Consider the following 26,735-nt stretch of genomic DNA (forward strand, 5'->3'; position numbering starts at 1 on the left):
AAAGCAATCTTATAGTGGCGCAATATAATTATGTCATTAATAAGAAAAATAACAGATAATTTTATTTTAATTTGACATATTACACGTTTAAGAGCTTGCCAACTAAAGAACAAAGCACACAAAGTTTTGGGATAATTTCTCACAACAGTACCACATTAAGGCAGAGCTTAAAAATAAAAATCTGTAGATTCTTGTTAAGTACCTATACATATGAACTGAACTTCAGCTTCCAGTAAAATTCAACTTCAGAGCTCAGTCCTTAGCTCTTCAACAGTTCTAAATTATTGTGCAAATTCTATTCAATCAAAGTGTTGGGGAATGTCTCTTTCATAGATACACACTTAAATCTAGTAAGAATGAAACAATGAAAAAAAAATTACTGCTTCATATTTGTAATTGCAAATTTGTTGTTTTTCTGTTAGCATTAATCTCAGTGAGTCCCATTTCACTATAACCTAAGCACAGACTTAGCAATAAACATTGGATATCCCACTGAAGCTAGCCCACTAAAGTCTGTTTGTTTACTCCTTTTTCCCTGTATTTTTTAATAAGGTCTAGACACATGCTTGACAATAAATTTATGCCCAAGTGCTTTTCTGAATGTGAGCACAAAAAAAAGGTAATCTCAGAGTATAAAAATAAAATATTAACTAGTTACACAGAATGTTTCTCCTTTAAACAAACAAAGAAGTGAGTTTGGTTATTTTTTTTCTTCTCTTTTTATTTTTTTTTTTAATAAAATTAAATTACTGACAATTTTTTTTTTTTTGGGGGGGGTAGGGGCAAGGGGTAGAGCAGAACAAAACACATTTTCTAATTAGGTATTCTTCCAGTAGCAAGCAATAATATTTCTGACAAGTGCTTTATATATATATATATATATATATGTATATACACACATATATACATATACATGTATATGTATGTATATTTCTATGTGTGTATATTCTTTATAGCCTTTTTGCATTTTTTTGCATGTACTATGCGTCTTTATTCTATGGAGTATCATCAGTAATCAGATAATTTAATAAGCACATAGCAAACCACAATAGAGCGATTAGTTAGATAATGTTTTACCACCTGCAGTAGCACTGGTTGTATGAGAAGTCATTGACAAGAATTGTGTAATAGAATATTTACATATTTCTACTGAACTAGTTTTTATTTGTATCCTTGGATTACTGCAATTATTCGCCAGGGTGTTTTGACAGATGCTCAAGCTCTTCTGCTGAGGAATAAGCTATGAATACTGAGAGTCCATGTCAGTAGCACTCACTTGTCATTTAGACACTAGTTTTTAGAGCAATTCCCAAAGCAGGCTGGATAGGAGGGAAAAAAAAAAATGTAGGTATGGCTGATGGGTACTTCACAGAGCAGGAAAAAAGCCACATTCCTGAAGAGTCAGGGAGGCTGGGGTGTACCTGGAGGTGTCTTGGTCCTGCCCCAGGCACACGGGTAGGCTCCCTACAACTATAATCACCAGAGCTTGGATTTACAGTCACTCCCAAACCCATTTGTCAGCAGCCCCATGGACATGAGCATTTTGCTATATGCTTCAATCTTACCAGCCGGTAGCAACATTTTTTGTGCGTTTGTAAGCATCTCATACAAATAATGGCTGATTCTTTCTGTAGTCATTGCCTTACAAAGGAAGGATGCAAATTAGCTTTTGTGCAGAGTGAGATGCATCATTTTACTGATGAAATTATTCATGTTTCAGTACATTTTCAAACGGCTGGTATGTATAGAAGATCTTAACATAACATCCCCTTTTTTAAAACCTTTAAGTTTAAAAAATATACTTAGTGTGACTGCTAAACCAGCTGGTAGGCATGTAAGCAAGAAGTAAGGCAGGTAATTAAATTTTAGGAAGATTCCACCTGAGCAAATTCATTTAAATAGCTGAATTTCTAAAATATACGATATACTTCCTACTCTTATGTTTGTCCAAAAAGAATAAAAATAAAATCAGAAACATAAACATATTTGGTTTGCCTCTTTCAAGTTACTCATTGCAACAGCACTCATTAGAGACCTAACCTACTTTCACTAGAATCCGAGGAAAAATTTTCATTCATATAACCAAAGTGTCTGAAAATCATTTTCATTTTTATATTGAAACATAAAAAAACAGCACTCCGTAATTGTTTTTAATTTTTAGGTAGCTTGTGGTTTTGAAAGTGAATAGCTCGTTTTTGTAAGCAATCAAGATTTTTAGTGGAAATTAGTATCTTTTATTATTCAAGCTATTTTTAAATGATAAATCACACTTAAAATGGAGTCAGGTGTTTGAAGTCTTGATTTTGTCCCCACATATTTGGTGCTAATGATGAATCCCTTTTTAATGAAATTTTCAAATAAAAGCAAATCTCATGAAGCTTTTTATCATGTATTTACTTTATATCAAAATCCTTACTATCCTGTACCACCTGTATTATGCAAATTAAAAATGCCATATTAAAACTGTAGTTTTAATTCCACACCATGGGTTGCACCATAATGTATTTTACTAAAATTGTGGTAACAAATAGCACTGATGATGTATTTCACTGTATTTCAGTGTTTTACAGCACCACATTGCTATTCTAATGATTATACTGTAGTTGGAATAAATGTTAATAAATTTGAGACAGATTTATTACGTTTGTAGACTTTGTTCTGTTTGGGCCAGGAAGCAGAGGATTTATGTGATAACTCTTATTAACTCTTAATGAGCATTTATTGCTTTTATCTCCTTTGTGTACCATCAGGAGTTTCTATGCTTCTAGCTGCCCTGTAAGTTAGCACCTTTTAAGGTTTGATTTGGGACTAGATTGCTCCTCCAGATTCCACGGACTGTAAAAGGAGTCATCAAGGCAGGAAAGCATTTCAATCCTTTACGAATTCTTCCCTTCATGGCTATTGCTCTTGAGCAATCGACTGCTGTCAGTCATTTGGGAATGGGGACCTGGGCCAAACCTCGTGCAGTCCTTTTGCAGACACTGCTTTTCTGAATGACTGGGGTAAACACTGCACAGGCAGGTCAGACCAGCCACCCAGCCTCTCTGTCCCCCGTTCTAGACACACAGAGCAAGGAGGCTGCATAAAGGCCTTGAGGAACTGAAGAAACTCATTTTGCCGGAGACATACAGTCACAGGTTGTGGTCTGGCTCCTCAGTATATTTTCTGAGAAGATAGTCTCAGGTTAGGACTAATTAGTTGTAACCTGTGAAATCTGAATGCCTGTTGGAAAAAAAAATAAAATAAAATCCATAATGGACTCTTTTGGTGATGCTGAACTATGGGAGCAACATTTAGTGTCCTATTGGTTGGTCACTGCTTTCCACATTTCTCACAGTTGCAGAAACCACTGTATGATGTTGAGGAAAACCTTTTACAGTATTTTCAACAAACCCCAAAACAGCAGAGGAAAAACTGATCTTCCAAGACAATCTATTCTTACATCAGCAGCTCGGTTCTGCAGACTCGTATGGCTCTGGCTGGTCAAGACACGAGGTTTCCAGCAAGCATTTGAATTTCTGACCTGCCTGACTGTCAGGCTGTGGATGTGGTCTACCTTGACTTCAGTAAGGATTTTGACACTGTTTCCCACAGCATACTCCTCAAGAAACTGGCTGCTCTTGGCTTGGACTGGTGTATGCTTCATTGGGTTAAAAACTGGCTGGGTAGCCGGGCCCAAAGAGTCGTGGTGAATGGAGTCAAGTCCAGTTGAAGGCCGGTCACTAGTGGCGTCCCCCATGACTCAGTACTGTGGCCCGTCCTCTTTAATATCTTTATTGATGATCTGGATGAGGGGATCAAGCGCACCCTCAGTAAGTTCGCAGATGGCAAAAAGTTAGGTGTGTGTGTCGATCTGCTCGAGGGTAGGAAGGCTCTGCAGGAGGATCTGGATAGGCTGCACCGATGGGCTGAGGTCTACTGCATGAAGTTCAACAAGGCCAAGTGCCGGGTCCTGCACCTGGGGTGCAACAACCCCAAGCAGCGCTACAGGCTGGGAGATGAGTGGTTGGAAAGCTGCCTGGCAGAGAAGGACCTGGGAGTGATGGTGGACAGTCGGCTGAATATGAGCCAGCAGTGTGCTCAGGTGGCCAAGAAGGCCAACGGCATCCTGGCTTGTATCAGAAACACTGTGACCAGCAGGGCTAGGGAGGTGATTGTCCCCCGTACTCAGCTCTGGTGAGGCTGCACCTCGAGTACTGTGTTCAGTTTTGGGCCCCTCACTACAAGAAGGACATGGAGATGCTCGAGAGAGTCCAGAGAAGGGCGACGAAGCTGGTGAGGGGCCTGGAGAACAAGTCCTACGAGGAGCGGCTGAGGGAGCTGGGCTTGTTCAGCCTGGAGAAGAGGAGGCTCAGGGGCGACCTTATTGCTCTTTACAGGTACCTTAAAGGAGGCTGTAGTGAGGTGGGGGTTGGTCTATTCTCCCATGTGCCTGGTGACAGGACGAGGGGGAATGGGCTAAAGTTGTGCCAGGGGAGTTTTAGGTTAGATGTTAGGAAGAACTTCTTTACCGAAAGGGTTGTGAGGCATTGGAACAGGCTGCCCAGGGAAGTGGTGGAGTGACCATCCCTGGAGGTCTTTAAGAGACGTTTAGATGTAGAGCTCAGTGATATGGTTCAGTGGAGGACTGGTTAGTGTTAGGTCAGAGGTTGGACTAGGTGATCTTGGAGGTCTCTTCCAACCTGAATGGTTCTGTGTGTGATTCTGTGATCTCTAGTGAAGAAAAGGGTAAATCCTACTTGTACCACCAAGTCCACCAAGTCCAGTGATCTTGCCCTAGAATATCTGATTTTCATTTGATACTTAGATTACAGTTTAGGAATGGCTGTATATGATCTTTTGCAAACTTGCCTTCCAGGTTATAAAAATCAAAGTTTAACTTTTGCTTCCTTTTTTTTTTTTTTTTTTTGTCATTTATAACTAGCTCAGAAAATAACATATTTTAAATACAGTCCTCTGAAAACTTGATCTGTGGGTATCCTTTACCTCATGCAGTGTCCAGAATCCTTGAAACCAAGTGGCTAACGAAGATCTTGAGTAGAAACTGGATGGTATTTCTGCACTGTGATTTAAATGTTTCAGTGCCTCAGAGTACCTTGCGGCAACAAAAAGGAGAAAAGTAAGGGAAACTGTTTCAGTTTTTCAATTTGGAACCTGCTTTGCTGCAATTTTGAGACATAGACTAAAGCACAGGTAATTGATCATAATGAAAAAAATGCATTAATGAAAGTAATTGACAAAAGCCAGTCCACCTGTCAAAGAAGAGAAACCTTGAAAAGAAACGGCAGGCTTTTGAAGGTCAAGGCTCAGTGTGGTGTAATCCCTACCATCTGTGTTCAGGCTGGTGCTATTCTCAGACTGTCATATGCACTCTCTTCTTTGAAAATAACAGACAAGGGAAAAAAAGCTTACCTGACAGGGAGCCTAAATGTAGCTAGCTTTATAGAAATTGAAAAAGCACCACTGTATAAACTTACAATGACCCTTAATTTTCCTTCCCCTTGACCTACACACATCCACAATCTGTTTCAGGACTGCAGTGGCACTGGGAATGAAAATAATTCAGTGACCAATAAAATGTATCAGTATAACAGCAAGTTGGAATGGTAGGCAACCATACCCAATACAATCAGCCAAGCATGGTATTGCCCTGCACACACTAAGTGATTAAGAAATTTCATCCTTTCCTTCAGCTTTTGAAAGGAGTGGGACTTTTGCCTTGAATCTACAAAAAGCTGTAGAAAGACTCCTGTGCCCACGCCAGAAACGCAGCTCTCAAAAGACCTGTTTGAGAGCCACCCAAGGCGGTACCTCCCGTTCGTGTGTTCAAGATGTCTTGGTCACTAAAGCTTCACTTCTGGACATTTTCAGACAGCATGGCGAAGCCTGACATTTACACTTGCTTGTAAGGTCCTATGAGATTCAGTGACTTGGTGCACATTCATGTCCTGGATCCACAGGGCTCATTAGACACAAGCTCAGAAAATGCCAACTGACTCCTAGCCCATGCATACATGGCTAGAGCTAGGGTGCTGGGCATCAAGGGGGCTAACAATTACAACTGAGAATAGGGAAAGCTTGGTTCAGTGTCCTGTGCTTTCTGAACACTGACCACCAAGTAACAGAACAAATTTGCCTTCTTTAACACATTTTATCGTGTTGCTTGGACATTTTAGAAAGTATGAATGAAAATCTTATTCATCCACAAAATACCGTAGCTTGCTGATCAGGTCACTTTGTGTGGTCTGGAGTTCAAACCCCTGAGGCAGAAGAGGAAATTGAATTCAGGTTTCCCACACTCTGACAGGATATATTAATCACTGAGTTATTCCATTAAATAAGGGCATTAGCTCCTCCACAGCAGTTCTGCTTTGAAAGAAAAGATTTAGAAATTGAGCTCCAGAAGTCACAAGAATGGGAACTCCCAAGTGTTAGAAGGTGTCCTTCCAGCATCCAAGCACTAAAGTCCTGGTGTGGGGCAACATTTAAGACACAACCTTGTTCTTAGTATGTCATGTTGAAAGTAGATACAGCTGCATGCTTCCTTTTTTGGTTCTCATTCCTCTGCTTTCAAATATCCACAGGCATCCTACAGGGTACCTGTTCTGGAATTTATTCCCTCCAGAAGGTGGCTAGGTTCCTGCAACTTCAGTGTTCCAGCGTTTGGTCTCAAAAAGCCCCTTTAGGTTCCTTTGCTGCAGTAGCCCCAAGGCAATTTATTTCAGATAGGAAACTCAAGAATCTGAAAAGTTTTAAAGCCATTACAAAATATTCTAGTTCATATTGCAAAATACACTGGAAGCATGGAGCCAATAAGATGTCACTATATATCTTGGAGATTTTTCGTTCTAGACAGTAAGACTTTTTTAATGAATAAGATTCATCTATTAAAATAATTATAAAGAACTTTAATAGAGCTCTTTAATCCTGAGTGCTAGACGTATGAAACTACAAAGCACAACCAAACAGATCTCCCAGACATCATGTTACATACACCGTGTGGGTAATTGTATATATAAAAGCTTACTATTTCTATTACTCTTAGGTCATAAAAACTAGAATAGCATATCTAAACAGCAGGTATAAATAGTACATATACATTATATATATTACTTGCTCCTAAAAAAATTACATTAAAACTTCTGCCTCCGTGCACAAAACCAGAACACACCACATAAAACATCTCTCTGTTAAGTGCAGATTCCTGGGAAAACAACCCCAATAAAAAAAATGCATAAAAAATAATAGTGCTCCACAACTGTCTAATTAAAAAGGTTCTCCACCTCTTTGGAAGAAACACATTTTATTCGCCCTCATTAAGGTGACCTAACCACCATGTTTCACCCTGCCCTGCCTGAATGATGTAATCAACACAACCCATGAAAGTGAAATAGAAAAATCATGCCATCTTCCTCCTAGTTGTAACTACCCCTCTAGCTGTACAGTCACTTTCAAGCATATACTTCAATTAATGATTCAAAAAACATACTGTAGAGACTGTATCATCTGTCAAAGTTTAGCTATAACTCTAGAGTAAATGGAAGAATTCAGAGCTTCAGAATTGGACCTAGGTATTAATGTATTTCCAGAGTCTTTACTAATAGCTTTTGTTTCTTATTCACACCGTCTCAAAATAAACTTTTATCTAGTTATTTTTTTTCAGCTATAACCTGAAGGCACACCCCCTGCTAATGGAATAAGATACTAAAGAAACCTCTTTTTCAATGCAAAGAGGCAATCCTTCCTCTCATTCAGAGTAATTACTTTTTTCTCTGTTGCATTTATCTTTTTCTCAGTTGCGTGTGCCTCATTAATGTGGTTTACTCGTGCTGAAGCCATACATGCCAGGCAAGACAAAATCAGGGAATCTGAAGCTGCATGAACACATAGGAACACAAATGAAGCAGAGTTCACTACTGATTCTTTGGACAAGCATGGAGGACCTTATTTCAAAAGGTGAGCTACATCATGCCACCTTTGACAAACTTAGAAGTTGGCACAAAAAGCAAGAAGTGTCAACATGTCAAGGAATGATGTTTGCAATAGTACCCATTGAACAGTAACGGGGAGAATAGGCATGACAAAACTGAGTCAAAAAAAAAAAAAAAAAGATCTAAATCTCTTCACTTTCATTAGGTAAAGTAAAATAAAAGAATTAAAACTTCTTAAAACTTTTTTTTTAATAAATATTCTAAGAAAATCATATGTTCAGACTGACCTTTAGTGACAAAAGGAAGGAAAATTAAAAGAAAAGAGTATAATTCAAAAGTAAAAATTAAATCTAAAATGGAGCAAAAGGAAATGCAGTGAAGCCAGTGTTGTGTCCAGTGGAGGGGCGGGGGGAAAGGAGGGGGCTGAGATAGAAAGAAATGAGGAAAGAAAATCTAAAACCAAACAAAGTTTTTATTAAATGCAAGAAAAATATTTTTCTATTATGGGCAGCAAAAAGAACTTATTTTGAAATGTCCGAATGCCTGGAGTTTGTTATTTAATAGACTATCCAACCAATCTTGTGAAGCACATGAAAACATAAAGTGTGAAAGAAAGAAAAAATTCCACAGGGGGAGCATTTCAATGCAGAAAGAGCAAAAACTAAGACAATGAAGATTTTCCCTTGTAATGAAGCTCATCATCCTTTTGGAAGAAAACCTGACATTGGCTGGGAATAACATTCTCAGTTCACAGTTCTAAGCAGTTTATGTCAACATTATCTTTTTCTTTTTATCCTCAGGGAAATATATTTTTTCTCCTACAAGAAATGTCAGCTCTAGTCAACATGCAATAGGCATAAAATTTTTACATTACAGCACTATTAATATACTATTAGTATGATCTCCTATATATTAATTAACATTACAGGAAATAAAAAGTTGTTTTATTTCTTTGCTCTTTTTTTTTTTTTTTTTTTTTTAATAAAACATAAAACATTTTACAAAACAAGCAAGGATCTCAAAGGGCATCGATCATTCTGCACCATGTGTACAGGGGCAGGAGATGTCCTGAAGTATCACTTCTACATTTCAATTTGTCACTTATGTTTTGGCTTTCAAGTCCCTTTTGCTTTTTTGTAAAACCACTGGAGAGCAGACAGGAGTCACAAGACAAGGCACTTGCTGAGAAGGACTGCACAGTCCCATGCTCAGGCTGACAAGCTGGCAGTAGATATCTTTCATTCAGTACATCTCTATACATTGCACAAAAAAATGCCTGGGGAGCCTTGGTAATGAATACATCAAATTTTACCCTGCTCTGTAAAAACAGCTATAAGGAAATGATTTCTGTGCTACAGAGGGGGTACACAGACTAAAAAGAAAACACAGCACTTGCCAGAAAAATAAATGCCCTGCTCCATCAGAGAGATGAAGGAGAAAGATAAAGTGCTCTGTTTATGTTACGCCATCTGAATTTAAGTAGACTGTAAACCCTTCCCCTTCCGACCAGGGGGGCAAACATCATCAACACAGGTACATACAGTTTGTAGTCTTCCATGCAATGTTGCTCATCCTTCAAGCAGAAACTGATTCAGGAAGTTCTTTCACTTAAAAAGAAAAGCCAGGAGAAACAAATAAGGAAAAAACTGGCATGTGATGTGTTGTTACCAGTCATGCTAAACAGTAACGACTATACGCATAATTTATAAAATATAGCATACAATAATAGAATATTATAGGAAATCTCAGCTGGGAAAGGTTCTTTGGTTCTTCTTTTTTTTTTCCTAATATGTAAAGGAGTAAACAAATGATATCCAGTTATCCAGTAAGCAAAATAAGAAAGAAAGAAAAGAAAAAGAAAAAAAAAAAAAAAAAACACAAAACAAAACAAACAAACAAACAAAACATTTCTGAAGGTGTGCCTAGCTCTGGTATTTAGAATTTTGCTGATACGGTCAACATACGTACTGAGAAAGTCAAGATACCTATGATGCTTCCTGTTTTCTCTGTACACATTAACCATTTTTATTTCTGAGCCCACACAGGGTAGTGAACCAAAGTTTGACCCTGTCCCTGGAAACACCAGCAAACATGCGGAGCCCATTGCCATTAGGAGTTGCTGTTGCTCCTGGAGAAACCCTGATCCAGGTTAGTGCTTCCATCCGACAGCAGGAAGCACAGCAGTGCCTGTGGTCCCCCACCTGCTCACAGATCAGCATCACCCTCTTATGTGTTGTCAGGTGCCAGTTAAATCTTTGCAAATTTTGAGCTGTGCTCTACTGTTCCCAGAGTCTGGAGAAGATGGGGATGGGTGTTGTTGAGACAGTTCAGATACCGCAGGCAACATGTGCTTTTCACTCTCTGGATTCTCCCTCAGCTCAAATCCAATTCTCAACTAGCCATGGCTGAACTGAAGGAGAAGAACAACCACACAGCCCGAGATTTGAGTTTTGATTGAAATATCTTTCTGAACTGCTTTCATCAGTTAGAATCCTTGTACAGACCTGTGCAATAGGAACAGCAGAAGTATCTGAGATGGGGAATTACACGTCCCGTCAGCTGGGCTGGACAGACTGCTGCATTGCACTTATTTATGGACCTGAGCTGAACCCTCAGGGTAAAAGTGAACAAAGAATAGACTGTGTTTTTTTTTTCTAAAGCATCTGGGTGTAAGCCTTATTTTGCCAGCAACCATGGTGTTTATGGGCATGTTTTACTGGAAACCTGCTGCTTCTCACAACGTTTCCTGAGCGACTGTCTTAGTAAAACTGCATCTGGAAATGACAAGCACACAGCTGTAAATCTGAAAAGCAGTGTGCAGCCCTAATAGCTAGCAGCCATGGCAGGACTGCTGTGCTGAACATTGGAAAGATTTACAAAGACAAAAGCAGAGCAATGAATTCATTTCTGAGTGCTCTGTGATCACATTACACCTCTTCCTCTTCAAAGATATTTTGTAGACAGAGACATGGCTATCACTGCTCTTTGAGTTAATGCTGTAAGCAGGCAACCTGTCATTGCTTACCTGCCTAAGGCACCCCAAATTTCTGCCCTGCACATACTTTCCAAAGCAACGGCCAGTAGGGCAATATATCCTATTTTCTTTTTCGTCTGAATTAGATCCATAACAAAGCAAAGACATGAAAATGAACCAACTTTAAAAAACTGTCATTGTTTCCCTGGTTGGCACCATTTTGTATAATGCAGGAGGTGTTCATAAAATGGTATCTCCTCAAAATAGATTTTAAAAGGGTGCATAAGGAAGAGATGGAGAATATACATTTTTATTATCTCATCCCCTAAGCTGTGAAGTCTCAAAAACACTCTGGTTTCTAAGTCTCCTGGCACTTCGGAGTACAGTTGCAAGGAGATGGTGGAAGGAGGGGAGCCCTGGTCACAACAGACACATCAGAGTTATGCTGACAGGGCTGGCATCGCTCCGTTAGAGCAGTCAGCATCAGTGAGAACTGGGGATTGGAGCCAAGGTTTTGGAGTATAAACAACACCATCAATTGCCTGGAAAGGGAAAGAAATACACCTGCTACCTTCAGTATTAAAAGCTAGGCAACAAGCTTTTCTTGTTTTAAAAAAAAAAACAAAAACAAACAAACAAAAAAAAAAAACACCAAAACACTTTGAATATGAGTATTACATTGAATATAAAATATAATAAAAAGTAAAATATTTTTATCTCTCTTAGAGCAAGGATTTTAAATTCTTTAATTAAAAATATTTTTCTTTCAAATGCCCTACAGTTTTACTAACAAATTGGTGTTTAAAACATTTGTTTAAAACTAGGTTGTTTTCTTAAAACTAGGTGTTAATTTTATGCATAGAAGTATATACATATGTACAATTATACATAAAGTTATGTGTGCTTGGTTTTCAGATTTGCAGTGGCAGAAGCCCAAACCTCAATTACTTACTAAGTCTTTACCCGAAGGTAATGTCAGTGGCTGTGGAAGGGATTAATAGATGTATGTGACATGTTCAGCTCCAGAAATGACCAAAGGATAATGGACAAGTCAGGAGTGCGGGCCTGTAACAGCCTACATAGCATCTATCCTGAATTTAAATTTCAGATTTACGTGGTTATGTGGGCATGTCACTGTTTCTACTTCCTCTGTAGCCAAGGGGAGAGCGACAGCATGAATCCTCACAAATGTTGTGTTGTTTTTTTTTTTTAAGCCTACACAAAAACTGTGAATTTGCTAATTTTGCATCTGACTATAAATTCATACCTCCTGCAGGCCTCAGAGGAGGCTGAACGCAGACTTCAGAAAGTTCATCAAACACCCCTTGACAGATCGATCTACAGGTTTCTTCATAAAGACCCATCAGCGGCTTCAGTAAATCAAGTAAGCCTCTGGTCAGGCCTTGTCTTCTTTCCTTTATAGATCAGACAATGTCTTTCTACGTCCCCACTTACTTCTCACACATAGCTGTTCTCAGTTCCTAGCATTTTCGCCATTTTACTATACTCTCTATTGCTTCCCTAAGCCCCCTCAAGATGCCCCCCCACAACATGGAGTCAGTTATGAGGAAACTTAACTTTGCGCCCACTTTGGGTGCTCGTGGCCTGGGGAGGTGACAAGGCTGGGCTGGGCGGCACCAGAAAGGGTGGCAAAGCTCATGGTGGCCCAGCAGGACAGGGGAGATGGGCCTGGCACGAGGCCTGAGGTGCTTCAGCAGAGTTGGGCACAGCTTTCATAGAATCATAGAATCATAGAATATCCTGAGTTGGAAGGGTCCCTTAAGGATCATCAAGTCCAACTCTTGACACCGCACAGGTCTACCCAAAAGTTCAGACCATGATCAGCTTTGCTTCATGGTGTCATGGGGAGAGCCACTGCAGGCTGTGCTGTCACCAGGATGTACTCCTCTGCCTCGCTCATGCCCAGGCACTTGCTCTGGTGGCTCTTCTGACCCCAAAACTCCCTCTGTGATGTGACCCTGAGGGCAGTGTGGCTGCAGTGTCCTTTCCCCCTGGAGCTGCAGCACCCCCTGGGCAGCATGGATGCAGCAGGGACCTGCAGCAGGGACCCTGCCAGGAGCCTAGCTGAGTTTCCATTACAATATCATGTAGGAGAATCAGGAGTAAATGAGGCCATTTAGATTCACAGTTCCGGGGAAAAGGATCTAAAACCTCTCTTCTTTCTGGTTTGCCCCCACCTTTTTTTTTTTTTTTTTTCCTTTCTAGTTATAAGCTTGACCCCACCTTTAGATTTTAAAGTAACAACTATCTGGGATTTGGAAAGAGTCAGCAGCCCCCTGAAGTGCCTATCATGATTAAATCCACTAAAAACATTCCCTATTAGTCAGGCACAAAGCAGCTGGGTAGAGACATACGTTTCTGTTTCTCTGCAGTGCCATTCCTTTGCTCCGGCCTTCAGTTAAACAGCTATGGTAATGCTCCTCACTCAGCTTGTTTGAAGATTAAATTAGCTGCTATTAGTTCAGCTCTTTGAAGATGTACCCAAAGTGGTAAGCGCTAAGTATTATTAGATGAATGTTAGTCATTAGACCCTAGAGAAATCCTGTTGCTCTGCATTACTGCTTGAGCCATGTGAATCCGTGGCTGCTGGTCCACTTGAGCACCCCCGACCTTTGGTCTCCCTCTGCTCAGCACTGCTAAGTGCCAGACTATGAGCTTCTGTCCAAAAACTAAGCCACCCTACAGCATTTAAAGGACCAGTGTGCAAACTGACTTTAAAGAGTTTTTTTTCTTCACAATTAAGAAAAGCTTTTCATGTTCGAAGCCCTCTCTGAAAATTCCTTGTCTCCTTTTTAACTGAACTTTAAAGAAACAAATCATCTATGTGATTTATTAAGCTGAACTTTGGTTAAAAAATATATATAAAAAAGCTGTCAGTCTTTCAAATTTAAAGACAGATGGGCAACTAGATTTTCCATTAAATTACTCAAGATTGAAATGGGTGTAACAGACATAAGATTTAGGACCTTTTTAAAGCCCTCTAGTGGTAGTTTCAGTTATACTATTTATTGACATAGGAAATTACCTCATTACTAGACTGCTTTATTTTGAATCTTTAACAGGAAATTAGATGCATCTGTCTCAGAAGGAGGGACTGGAAAAAGAGAAACTGTTAGCAGAAAGGTTCTGTCTTTCAGTATGGAAATAAACGCGAGGCAAGCATACAGGGTAGTAGAAACTCTAAATACGAAATCACGTAAACAGAAAAGGCAGCAAGTGGCACCTAACCAAATAACAAAATCACTCCTCTAGGAACCGATCACTGGTATGGACTGAGAAAGCTTTTGCAAAATTAAAGCTGACCCAGTTCTCTTACACGAGAGTGCCGGTGTCTAAACCTCAGGATTTCAGTATAGTGGTGGATTGCTGCAGAGAAGTTGCCAATGAGTGTGCTGTACCAGCCACATGGATAAACAATGTCTTTCACTCCTGAAGGCCATAAATCTGCTACTTTTCATCAGCCACTATATTGCCATTATAGTATTTTCTCAGATTTCTTTCCTTCCTCTGCAAAGTTCCATTTCAAAACAAATACACAACTGATACAGTCCAAGGCAGCATGAGAATAACACAGAATTAGTTCAGTGATAATGTTGCTACAGCTCGAGATTAAAAAAAATAATAATACTAAAAAATCAGTATAGGTAGAACCATTACTATTTTAAGATGCATTACATCATGGTTACCTTTTGCCAAAATACTGTGTAAAGAATTAATCTTTACTTTAAGCTTGAGACAGTTTATATAAAGCAGGACAACCTTACAGTTTGGTTCTTAAATGCAGTTTTAGGATTTTAACAATAAAACTGGTAAGGAGGATCTGCCCAGGCTCTGTCACATAACCAGCCTGTCTCAGACCCTGAGTATTAAATCAGACTATATTCTACATAGGGTTATACCTGAAACTATCTCTTTTGTTAAATCGCTAAATAGTAGCTGAAGTGCCTGGCAGAGCATCCAGGATTTCTCAAGGACTCTCACAGAGTTTTCTGGGAGAGAAAAGTATTACTCTGACAGCTCCAAGTATTTCTTCAGCACCTCCTCTTAAAAATCTAGAGGATTTTCTGGAGTGCTTACCTGAATAGAGGAGCTTATTAGAAGTACTCATTTCAAGAAATTGTTCTGGTGGTGAAACACAAATTGTAATAGATGTTCAAGAGATCCTTTGGGAAAATCAGGCTGGTACAGGAAAAGACAACATCAATGCCGAATAAAAGATTTGTGTGAGGATTGTCTAAATTAAGTGTGGCCAGACACCATTTCCAAAAGGAATGGTCTTGACCCTGGGTGCTTCCCCATGACTTATCTCAAGTTCCACAAAAACTTGAAAGTGTCATCTTCAGACTATCCCAGTAAAGTGGAAAAACATTTTTTTCTATTGCATGGCATTTTCCTGTAATCTTTTTTTTTTTTTTAAAAAAAAAAGCTAGAGTGTTTCTCATTAGTGCAATCACAAAACTTATAATATAGTAATAAAGTTCATGTTGCTTTGTTTACAGTTGTAGAATAAACAAGACTGTGCATCAGTTATTAGTATGAGGTCCTCTGAATGTTACCCTTTGAGAAAAGGATGACCACTTGGTAATGTATAGGCCATGGCCAATAAAAATGTGCAATGAAGACACTGTGTGGCAAAGTCTAATCTCCTGACTCTTATGGGACTTAAATCTCAACTTTAATAAGACTCTACTGCTGTACAAAGTGTGCTATGAAGCAGTGTGATGCAATGGCTAAGATGCAGGCTGAGTGCACAGAATTACGTTCTTTTCCTGGATCTATTGTTTGCTTGCAATGCAATTTTTTATGTCGCTCCTACAGCTCAATTTCCTCCTTGATAAAAATGGGAATAACAATGATTTCTCACCTTTGACATTCATGGATGAAAAGTGCTAAGTATTATTAATTCATGAATTTATCAACCTCAAGCAGCGTTGTGACCTTGAAAATGGAGAAGTTCCAAAGAGTCTGCAGAGTCTGCTGGAGAGATCATTAGCGCTATTTACTGTAACAGGCAAGCACGTGGATGTCACAGTGATGCTTGCAGGGCTGGAGGAGGACAGGCAGCGTGATACAGTAGATAGCGTGTTGTTTTTGTGCCCAGATAGACAGCATTATGAAAGCACAGCAGTGAGCAAACCTTGGAACAAGCCCATCAAGTCTAAGTGGAAGGCCTGCTTCCCTCCTGGGAGACGCTAAGCAATGTTTTGAAATACTCTACATGCTTCAGTCACAGACCTTATGGAGCAGTTATAGCAATCAGTCACAACTATTGATTAGCTTGGCAGTACAGGGGAACTCACAGTAAAACCTGCTTCTCTGTAAAGATCACTTGAGAACATTTTTCTTTTTTAAAGTATTAAAATGATCAAGGAAACTGAGGTTGTGAGTGTTTTGTAAAGCTTTACTAAAGAATGGCAAAACCAGGACAATTCATCATTTGGTTCTACAAATTCTCCCTAAGAACATTTTTCATATGGAAGTCAGCTTTAGTCCACTGATATTTCATATTTCTATATAAAAACAGGGTGATTGTTTGACTATAAAAATATTCAGTGCTTTATTAACCTGCCTTTTTCCTTATTGCAAAGAGAATTGGAAAGCCCTGAGTGAGTTACAGCTACAGGTTCTGCAGCTTTTCACTCTGCCCTACAGTTTCCTTTATGCTCTTTTAGCCTATGTTAATTGTGCACCACTGCTGCCATTTGAGCATCTGTCCCCTGCTGCACTGAATCACCAGAAAGCAGCTCTTTCGGTCCACCTGTGATAGCTCCAAGCTCAGAGGAAACACTCTGTGTGGAAATGCTGATTCAATGTGGCAGGGGATAAGTGGGCTGGCAGAATTGGCTTTGTGCATTTTAATAACTGAGGAAAAAAGGGATGGAAATGACAGACATGAAGTGAAGCAGAGAATGCAAATTCTCTCTTCTTGACCAAACCAACATGCTTGTGCTTAATTCATATTTTAAGTGGCCAGAAATTCATTTTAGACAATGAAAATTACATGCATCTCTAATAAAATAGGTTAATATTATACCTCAATATGTGTGTAGCAATACAAATATTTTGTAGAACACATCTTACTATATATTATATACCGTTTATTATATCAAACCACATGGTGTGCTTGGAAAGATTTGCTTGCTTAGTTCTTATTAGGGAGTACTGCTCTACAGTAGTAGCTTATCTAAGACTAGAGAATGCAGAAGAAGAAACAATCAACCAAAGAAAATCATTTTAAGCTATGCCACCAGATCTGTATGGATAAACAGATGTAAATACATTCTTTAACCTTGTGTACTGCAGATTTATTCTTAAATCTGACATATACAACATGTTTTTCATCCAGGATAGAAATAGGTACTCTGTTATCTATCACATAATCGTTGCCATTCTAAATATGAAATCTAGAGATTAGAGATCAATGTATGACATGTTTTTTCTAATAGTCTCACATCATATTGTTGAAGCTGGAAAGACATTTTGGATAGCAAGAAGAGATGACAATACTGAAAAATAACCTATTTTTTTTTCTTCTTTTTGATTTCTGAACTTTCTATACCGATTGGACTGAAACTTCAACTTTTCTTACTCAAGCATAACAAATGCATCATGATACCGATAGACTTGGGGGTTCTGCTGGATGAAAAGCTCAACATGAGCCAGCAGTGTGCACTTCAGGCCAGAAGGCCAACTGCATCCCAGGCTGCATCAAAAGAGGGGTGGCCAGGAGGTCAAAGGAGGTGATTGTCCCTCTCTGCTCAGCCCTTGTGAGGCCTCACTGCGTTCAGGTCTGGAGCCCCCAGCAAAAAATGCTGATGTGTTAGAACAGGTCCAGAGGAGGGCCACAAAGGTGATCAAGGGGCTGGAGCACCTCTCCTACAAAGGAAAGCTGAGAGAGATGGGGCTGTTTGGCCTGGAGAAGAAAAGGCTCTGAGGTGACCTCATGGCAATCTTTCAGTACTTAAAGGGGACTTATAAAAAGGATAGAGAGAGACCCTTTGCTCAATCAGATAGTAGCAGCACAAGGGGGGATGGTTTTAAACTAAAAGAGAGGAGATTTAGATCAGAGGTTAGGAGGAAATTCTTCACTCAGAGGGTGGTGAGGCACTGGAAGAGGCTGCCCAGAGAGGTTGTGGATGCCCCAACCCTTGGAGGTGTTCAAGACCATGTTAGGTGAGGCCCTGAGCAACCTGATCTAGTGGGTGGCATCCCTGCCTATGTCAGGGGGGTTGGAACTGGATGATCTTTGAGGTCCTTTCCAACCCAAGACATTCTATGATATCACAGAATCACAGGATTTCTAGGTTGGAAGAGACCTCAAGATCATCAAGTCCAACCTCTGACCTAACACTAACCAGTCCTCCACTGAACCATATCACTGAGCTCTACATCTAAACGTCTTTTAAAGACTTCCAGGGATGGCGACTCCACCACTTCCCTGGGCAGCCCGTTCCAATGCCTCACAACCCTTTCGGTAAAGAAGTTCTTCCTAATATCCAACCTAAAGCTCCCCTGGTGCTACTTTAGCCCATTCCCCCTCGTCCTGTCACCAGGCACATGGGAGAATAGACCAACCCCCACCTCGCTACAGCCTCCTTTAAGGTATCTGTAGAGAGCGATAAGGTCGCCCCTGAGCCTCCTCTTCTCCAGGCTGAACAAACCCAGCTCCTTCAGCCGCTCCTTGTAGGACTTGTTCTCCAGGCCCCTCACCAGCTTCGTCGCCCTTCTCTGGACTCTCTCGAGCACCTCGATGTCCTTCTTGTAGCGAGGGGCCCAAAACTGAACACAGTACTCGAGGTGCGGCCTCACCAGAGCCGAGTACAGGGGGACGATCACCTCCCTAGCCCTGCTGGCCACACTGCTTCTTATGCAAGCCAGGAGGCTGTTGGCCTTCTTGGCCACCTGAGCACACTGCTGGCTCATATTCAGCTGACTCTCAACCATCACTCCCAGGTCCTTCTCTGCCTGGCAGCTCTCCAACCACTCCTCTCCCAGCCTGTAGTTCTGCTTGGGGTTGTTGTGCCCCAGGTGCAGGACCCGGCACTTGGCCTTGTTGAACTTCATGCAGTTGACCTCAGCCCATCGGTGCAGCCTATTCAGATCCTCCTGCAGAGCCTTCCTACCCTCGATCAGATCGACACACACACCTAACTTTTTGCCATCTGCGAACTTATGATTCATTCTATGATAACAGTGGGGACTCTTCATTAAGAGCATTCTGCCTCATAGGGAAAATAGTGACCCTATAGATGATTCAGTTACAGCAAAGCTGTTTTTTACCTTTGTGCCTTGTCTTAAAGTGCTGTATGTTCCATATTTAGAAACATGTTCCATGTTGAGAAACTAACCAGCTCCACTCGGAGGTGAGCAAGCTTCTCTAGTAGCTAAGGGGTAACATTAGCTATTTATTTTGCACTTAGTCTCCTTGACATGAAGGAGTTTAGTACTCTTTAAACAGAGAACAAAATTGCAAGTGTGAAATATTAACATTTTCCTGTCACGAGCTAGTAATAAATAAATAAATATATAAATACAGTATTGTTTTACTTTTTCCAATTCATGCCTTTATTGGCCTTTGGGGGAAAAAGAAAAAAAAAATAGTTCTATCACCATTACAGAAAAATAAATAAATAAATAAAAGGAAAAGCATTTGTGATAACAGAAGATCACAGAGCCATGTCAAAACTCCTATTTTTTTCCAAATTTGAATTACATTTGACCATCTGTAAAGATACCATGTGCCATCATCTTTAGCCTTTCAATCTTAGCCATTATAAAAGTCTCACTTTAACTTAAAACATAAACAAATCTCTTATCTATCTTTCCTATTTTAGAATTTCAATGCAAATGCAACTTAATAACTAATATAACAATAAAACTGATGTAAGAAGAAATTTATAGTACATTAATCTCTAGATTCTGTATTTAGACTGGAAATGATTACATGATAATGGAGTAAATGCTTTGCTAAGTGAATACAAACTGAAATACTGCATATATCAAATGTGGACATGCTGAAGAATAAATCTGTAGTACATTAATTTACAGAAAGAACTTTCTTAAATGAAAACTTCTGAAATAGTAAGTCCAGGAAGTGAATAGGCCATCTTTAAAGGGCAGGAAGTAAATTCAATTTAATCTGTTAGAGACAGAAAATTTTCCCTTGAAAAGAATGAAGAAATATCTACAGCCTTCAAATGTATGACTCGACTCTCTCTGCAGCATGGAAATGTTTCTAAAATAATTAATGAAAATGGTCCAAACTGAGGGGTTACAGAGGACTGAAGGTCCTTAGAAATACTTCTTCCACAAAGAGGAAAAAGAACAGGGCTAAGAACAGCCCATGACGGTACTATCCAGTCACCAGGCCACCCACTCATCTTGAGAGGACTTGAAAGTTTCCTGCAGTTCATACATACACATTCAACTCCTACAGTCACTACCCCAATTTAAAAGTCTACTGCTATGTAAGACTTAGGCTGGAATGCGCCATTTATCTTTTTTATGAGAAAATATATGTAACTGTACTAAGAACAAATGTGGTTCTGCATTCAAAGTCTTAGTTACCAGCTGTACACAAATGGAAGTCATCAAAGGTCAAGAGGAAACAAAATCCTTCCCACCCATTTTGCTGTAAAGTAGTACTAGCATTTAACCACAGCCATTTCTGTAGCTTCAAGCCAGCTGTAAACCTCATGGTCTTATGAAAAGTTTGGATAATGGAGCCACTAACAAATTTCTTGTGCTCCTTTCTGTCTTTCTCCTCAGAAAACACCTCCATGCTAAATTAACTGGACTAAAAAATAAATAATAATAATAATTTTTAAAAAGTAAGAGAATTTCCCTCCTCTTCCCCTCCACATTCAGCAATCTGTTGCTAAAAATTAAAGCCAGTTAAACTGCTGAAAAGCTCTGCCCTGTAGAACTGAAATAGGAGACAATAGGTCATTCTAGAATTAGAATTGATGGTTGCCCATGGAAAGAAATTGCAAGATAAGACAGATAGACTTCTGAGCACAATCTCCCACCTTTCGCTATGGTACCTTGAAACAAAGAAAACTTCCACTACTCCAATAATATGAATCCACTGTTTTGCCCTTGGCTCATATTTAAGCACTGTTACTAATGGTCATGCTATGAAAGACCAATGTATGTATAATTTATAATTAAGTCACATGGTTCTGTGTCAGATTCTAGAGTATCATGATGGAAGCAAAGCTGAGATCAGGCTCTTGGTTAAATAACACTGAGTGCAGTAATAGGGAAGGAAAATAGTTTCACTGAACCAACAAACAGTAACAGAATATTTTACATCATTATTTGCCACAATTTACACAGGCTTTTTTTTTTTTTTTTTTCTCTCCTTTGAAGAGAGTTGTACTTTCTGGGACCAACACCATTCCCTTCTCCAAAAGTTATTTACATCTATGCAAAAAGAGTGCAAAAAGCTGCATTTTGATTTAGAATTTTATCTAGTGAAAAGCTGTGAAGAGCAAATTGTGCTGGTTTACACAAGTAGTTCTACCCAGGCCTCCCTACAATATGTTATAAAATGATAGGCCCACGCATTTCAATGGATCAACCATTTCTTCACTCAGTGTTGCCCAAGATCTCATTATGAAAATTAATTGTGCCATTTATGTAATTTCTACTATGCAATACCAAGTACAGGAACCAATTTTTATAAAACTACATCTTTGTGACCAATGGCCATCCACCAAAACAAAATGTTCACTTCCACTGATAAGTGTGTTGCAGGAAGACACTTAGTACTGCATTGGTTGGCAAATACTATTTCCCAATTTAAGGAAACAGATGGGGAAGAAGATTGTCAGGTTTGAGAAGTGCACAACAGACAAGAGGAGCAAGAAAGGTGAGGAAACATCATGACCTCAATTACACCCAAACCACAGGCCACCCACATTCATTCTCCAACAGCTGCAGATGAAATAGGTATTAGCTCATCCCAACTTCTTTCTGCTCTCCTACCATGCCCTAAAGCAGTGAACTATGGCTGCAGCTCCTATTTGGCTCAGTAAATAGCTGGCCAAACCCTCTGCACCTCTCTCATGCAAACCTCAGGTGACCTGTGAGAGCACACCATTCCAGATGCAAGAAAGGGTCATGTCCCTACCTATGCAAGCAGTGAAAAGAAGACCAAAGAAAGAAAACAACCTCCAAAATAACAGCCCATGAAACATCTGAAAAAATATTCTCTCTTTCTCTGAGAAAGAGGAAAGAAAAAGGTACTAGTGGAATAAGAGAATGCAGAAGGAAAGGGATAAAGGGGAATAACATAGACATTTGGCAAAGAAAAAACAATAAAAAAAAACCACCCTCCCACCAGCACCCATCAAAAAGAAAAAGGGCTTTCAGCAGCTTAGTTTTGGAAGAAAAAGCTCAATAAGAATACAGAATTCAAAATGATGCTTATAGTATTCGGTTAGTTTTCCAAGAGGGAAGTGAAAATCTGAGAGAGAAATGTTGATTACCAGGTTGATGCCATGCCAGTGCTCATGGATTTACAAATAACTGAAACCAGAGCTCTCCTCCTTTCCCCAACACATTCCAGCTTCGAAGTGTACTATCGCAATTCCTGGAGCAAGAAGTGTGCTGTTATCCCTTTGATAACACTCACTGATTTCTTTTCTGTTTTTGTCTTTGTAATGCTATATTGCAAAAGCTGTTATCCTAAATAATCATAAAAGAGAGATGAACACAGTAAATAGATGATCCCTTTAGAGTCCAAATTTTTGCAAAAATTGCTATCATATTCTTGTTAATAAACCTCTTGTTTTGGGTTGTTGAAAGCAAACCATTTTATGAAAATCACATACAACACTCATCACTGGCATTTTTTCTCACACAGCAGCCTAAACCAATCTGCAGTTAAAAAGAATAATTTTTAATAACTTGCCACAAACCATCTATGGATTCCATCTCAAATGGAGTCATTATCAGGTCAGCACAAAGCTATTCTGTAGGAAAATTCATAGATGACGTGCTTTACCTAAACCTACAGGGTACAGGATAAAACATGTTACTTATTTACAGCTTTTCCTCACAGTTACTCTTCATTTTTTTTCTCCTTTGTCCAGCCTATTTCTAAGGTAGAAGGAAATGAGTGATAGGGATATTAAAGGCTCTTCAAGGTATCCATTTAACTCTGAAAAATCAAAGCTAACCACAACTAGTTGTCAAGGACTTAACACCCAAGTAGTTCATATTACAGCCTCTTTGAAATGACCCTCCATCCCTTTCAAGTCACAGGGTCCGCATTGATTCAAGTTGTACAGGACCAACCCTATTAGGCTAAAATATATGCCAAAAATCTGTCAGAAACTAATAGGCAAGAGATTTGACAGCAAAACTTAATTCCCTGGCCGAATGTGGGAGTTTACCTGACATGAGTGAGGGTTATTCCCTGAGAGCAGATTTTTTCTTACAAACCTTCTGGTGTGTATCAACTACAGTCTCTGTGAATTTTAGTTCGAAGAAACAAACTCTCAGCCACATTTGCACCTTCCCTCAAGCTTTCCTATGCAATGTCAACATTTTGTTATTTCCCATACTGCCAAATTGCTTTTCATATATCATAAAGCATATATTGCTTTTTCATATATCATATATCATTTGCTAATTTAGCAAATTCTGTCCATCAGAAAGGCTTTCCAGAGTAAGTGAGTAAGACCTCTCTTACTCTTAATAAGGGAAACTTTAAAGTGATTTTTCAAACATGCCTTCATGAAAAATGTCAGAGTTCCAGAAAAAATATTTGAATGAAAAGGACCATGTTTGTAAAAACAAACCATTTTTAATGGCACACAGTGGCCAACAGCAACAGTGTCTGAGGCTGGGGCTGGCACACTGCTGAAGAGCAGAAACCTCTTCTCTCCTAATGATTGCAAGCCTAGGATGAACACAAATGGGAGTGAGGAATTTGAGACTATAACCACAGAGCATTATTAGTTTTCATCAGTCCCTCTCTGGCTTATTCATGGAATCTGGACGGATCCCAGAGGCATGGTTTCTTAGCTCTCATTAGGCTTCACAAAATGAGCCTCCGTTACTTAGAAATACCTACTTGGCAGCAATTCTTTCTTCTCCCTTCTTTCAGTGGGTGTTTTGTTGCAATATTCAGGGTTTGTAATGGTCCAGATCCTTCCTCAGAAGAAAGGCTGAACTATACTGACAGTTTGCCTTTAACAGTAATGGGAAGGCTGCTCATGTCTTTACTGTTTTTTACAGCTGTACACATACACCAGCAAAAAACATCTTCCTGAAATGAAGTTCACATTGAAACACCAAGGAAAAACTCTACGAGAACCACCTTTGTATTTTTAAAGAAGTGAGACTGGTGCAATCAGAGAGCAAGGGCAGACAGCGACAGAGTCAGTGACCTATAAAAATAATCCCGATCCTTCCAAATACGAGCTCTGTTCCCCCAATCCCTAATTAAACAGAGAGGTCATTTAAGTAATGATTCATCTACAGAAGGCTTTTATTTAGAAGACACAAAATTGTGTCACTTTCTGCTCATAACACCTATCATATCAGCATGAAAACACATTCATGTGGATGAGCTGGCAAAGAAGTCTTTTGAGTGACTAGTCTAATGCTCAGTTCCCTTGAATTGGCCAGATAGAAGCAAGCCCTTCTGAATATGAGATGCTCGGTCTGCTGACTCAAAAGCCCAGCTGGAGCTCAATCAGAGCTGACTTGTAAAAGCAACAGAGCATCCAAAAATAATTGTTTTGCCTGCTAGAATAACAGACCCACTGAAGTCAGGAATGCTTTCTGTTTTGAGGAATGGACATCAGTAATGTACAGGATAACAACCTTCTTTTGGTCGGACACTGGCTTGTTGCCTTCAATGTTTCAAGTGTTTAAGGGTCTTCAAGACTTTAAATTCCCAATTTTTCTAACTGTTCACATTTGGCTTATCAAAATTTTCAACTTCAGGGGAAGGTTTGATTATTATTCTCACTAAAATTGCAAGGTGATTTCAACAGCAGCACTTTTCAATCTCGCCTTTCATCTTTCTCTGACAATTTCCAGCACCAGTTCAACCATTATTGATTTTTTTCTTCAGTTAGACTAATTAAAGAAGTATCTTTGGTCCCATTGTGTGTTCATAATAGTAGCTACTTTGCCTAAAGCAAATGTGAACAGAGAAAAAAAATCAGATCAGTTAACTGAAATTACTGACAGGAACTCTGATCTTTAAAGACTCATACATGAGGTTTTCATGATTTTGTTCATGTACATCTTTTTTGTTCCCTCAAGATTTAAAATTAATTGGTTACAAAAGGTTTGAGCTTTTGTTAGTGTATGCTGGTCTCCTTTTATGTAGATAGAGCACACGCTATCAAAACAAAACAACAAAAAAATGATGTTAATAGGAGATTCAGTTTGGCATTGACTATAACCGCAACCAAGGTTTAGCATCCCACCCCATGGATGTCTTACAGTCAAAGCTTTCAAAATGTTTGACAAGAAATATGCAAAATAAAGTAGTTGTGTGCCATAATTTTATAATATTTTGTTCCTTGTAAAACCAGTAATAATTCAGCCAGCTAGCATCTTTAAGAAACATACAATTACAATTTTTTTCACTAACATTCTCTTCAATATTTTAAAAATAAAAATGAATTGTATAAAGTGGATTTGAAAGACTGCAAATATTACTATTAATTCTGTGATGTTCCACTTTTCTATGGCAAGAATTAAGAATTGGAAATTTGCTATGTCTCAACGGAAAGCTTGATAATACACAGTTATCATTAGACAGTACCAAGAAAACCACTTGTTCTCAACATACCTTCCTTCCATAAACCAGAGAGTCGGGATATCTCCAAAAAAAAAAAAAAAAAAAGGAAAAGGAAATAAATGAATTTCATATAAACCACTACATATTTTTGGTCAGACCTCAATTATTTTCAAAATCTTTGTGGGGTAGTAGCGATTCTGTTTCAAATTAGGGAGATGTCCAAGCTCTACACATCAGATTGGGATCTGACTTCCTCATAATATAGGGATGCTGCAGTCCCTGGCTGATTCAGTACAATATAGAAATAGGTGGTATATGCATACATTTAACATTAATATAAGCAAAGAATGCAGGTGTTTGGTTTTGGTGTTTAATCAGTACTCTTTTCCTGTATAACTACCAACTGCACGGTTCTGACTTGGTTCCCTGACTAGATAAACATGTGAAAGCCTTTCCTGTAAATATTCCACAGGCTAACAGTGTTAACATGATTAGTTCAGCTCAATTATCACAAGGAATTCACTTTTTCTTTATGTCTGGCATCAACCTTTACAACTTTCCTATTTGCTGTTCCAGTCCTTTCTAAATTGTTTTTGTTGTTATTGTTTTGGTTTTTGCTTGCTCATTTGTTTGTTTTGTTTTTAGCAGACTGAAAAAGTAAACAACAATCTAGTATTTCCTCCTATCTGACTGCATGGTGCAAGACAGAAGAAAGATGGAAGTACCCCAGAACTGCCATTCATTGTTCCCCTTTCTTTCTTTTCTCACTAGTCCTGGAATCCACAATAAAATCCTATTTCTCAATCTATTTAGAGAGCCTTTCTTACAGAGTTCACGTGTCCACCTCTAAAGTCTGATGGTCTGGCTCAAATAGCTATTGAGATCTTAATTTTCATAGCTTCCAATGCCTTTTAGTAAGCTGCTCCCTAATCAGGTTTCCCATATGAATTCTCCCCCATGATTCCAACTACAGTGACATTTTGTTGGGATGGTCATCTTCTTTGCCTTCCTTGGATCATTCAGCTGTTCCTGAAAGTTT

The sequence above is a fragment of the Anas acuta genome, chromosome 9, assembly GCF_963932015.1.
Source record: "Anas acuta chromosome 9, bAnaAcu1.1, whole genome shotgun sequence".
Lineage (NCBI taxonomy): Eukaryota > Metazoa > Chordata > Aves > Anseriformes > Anatidae > Anas > Anas acuta.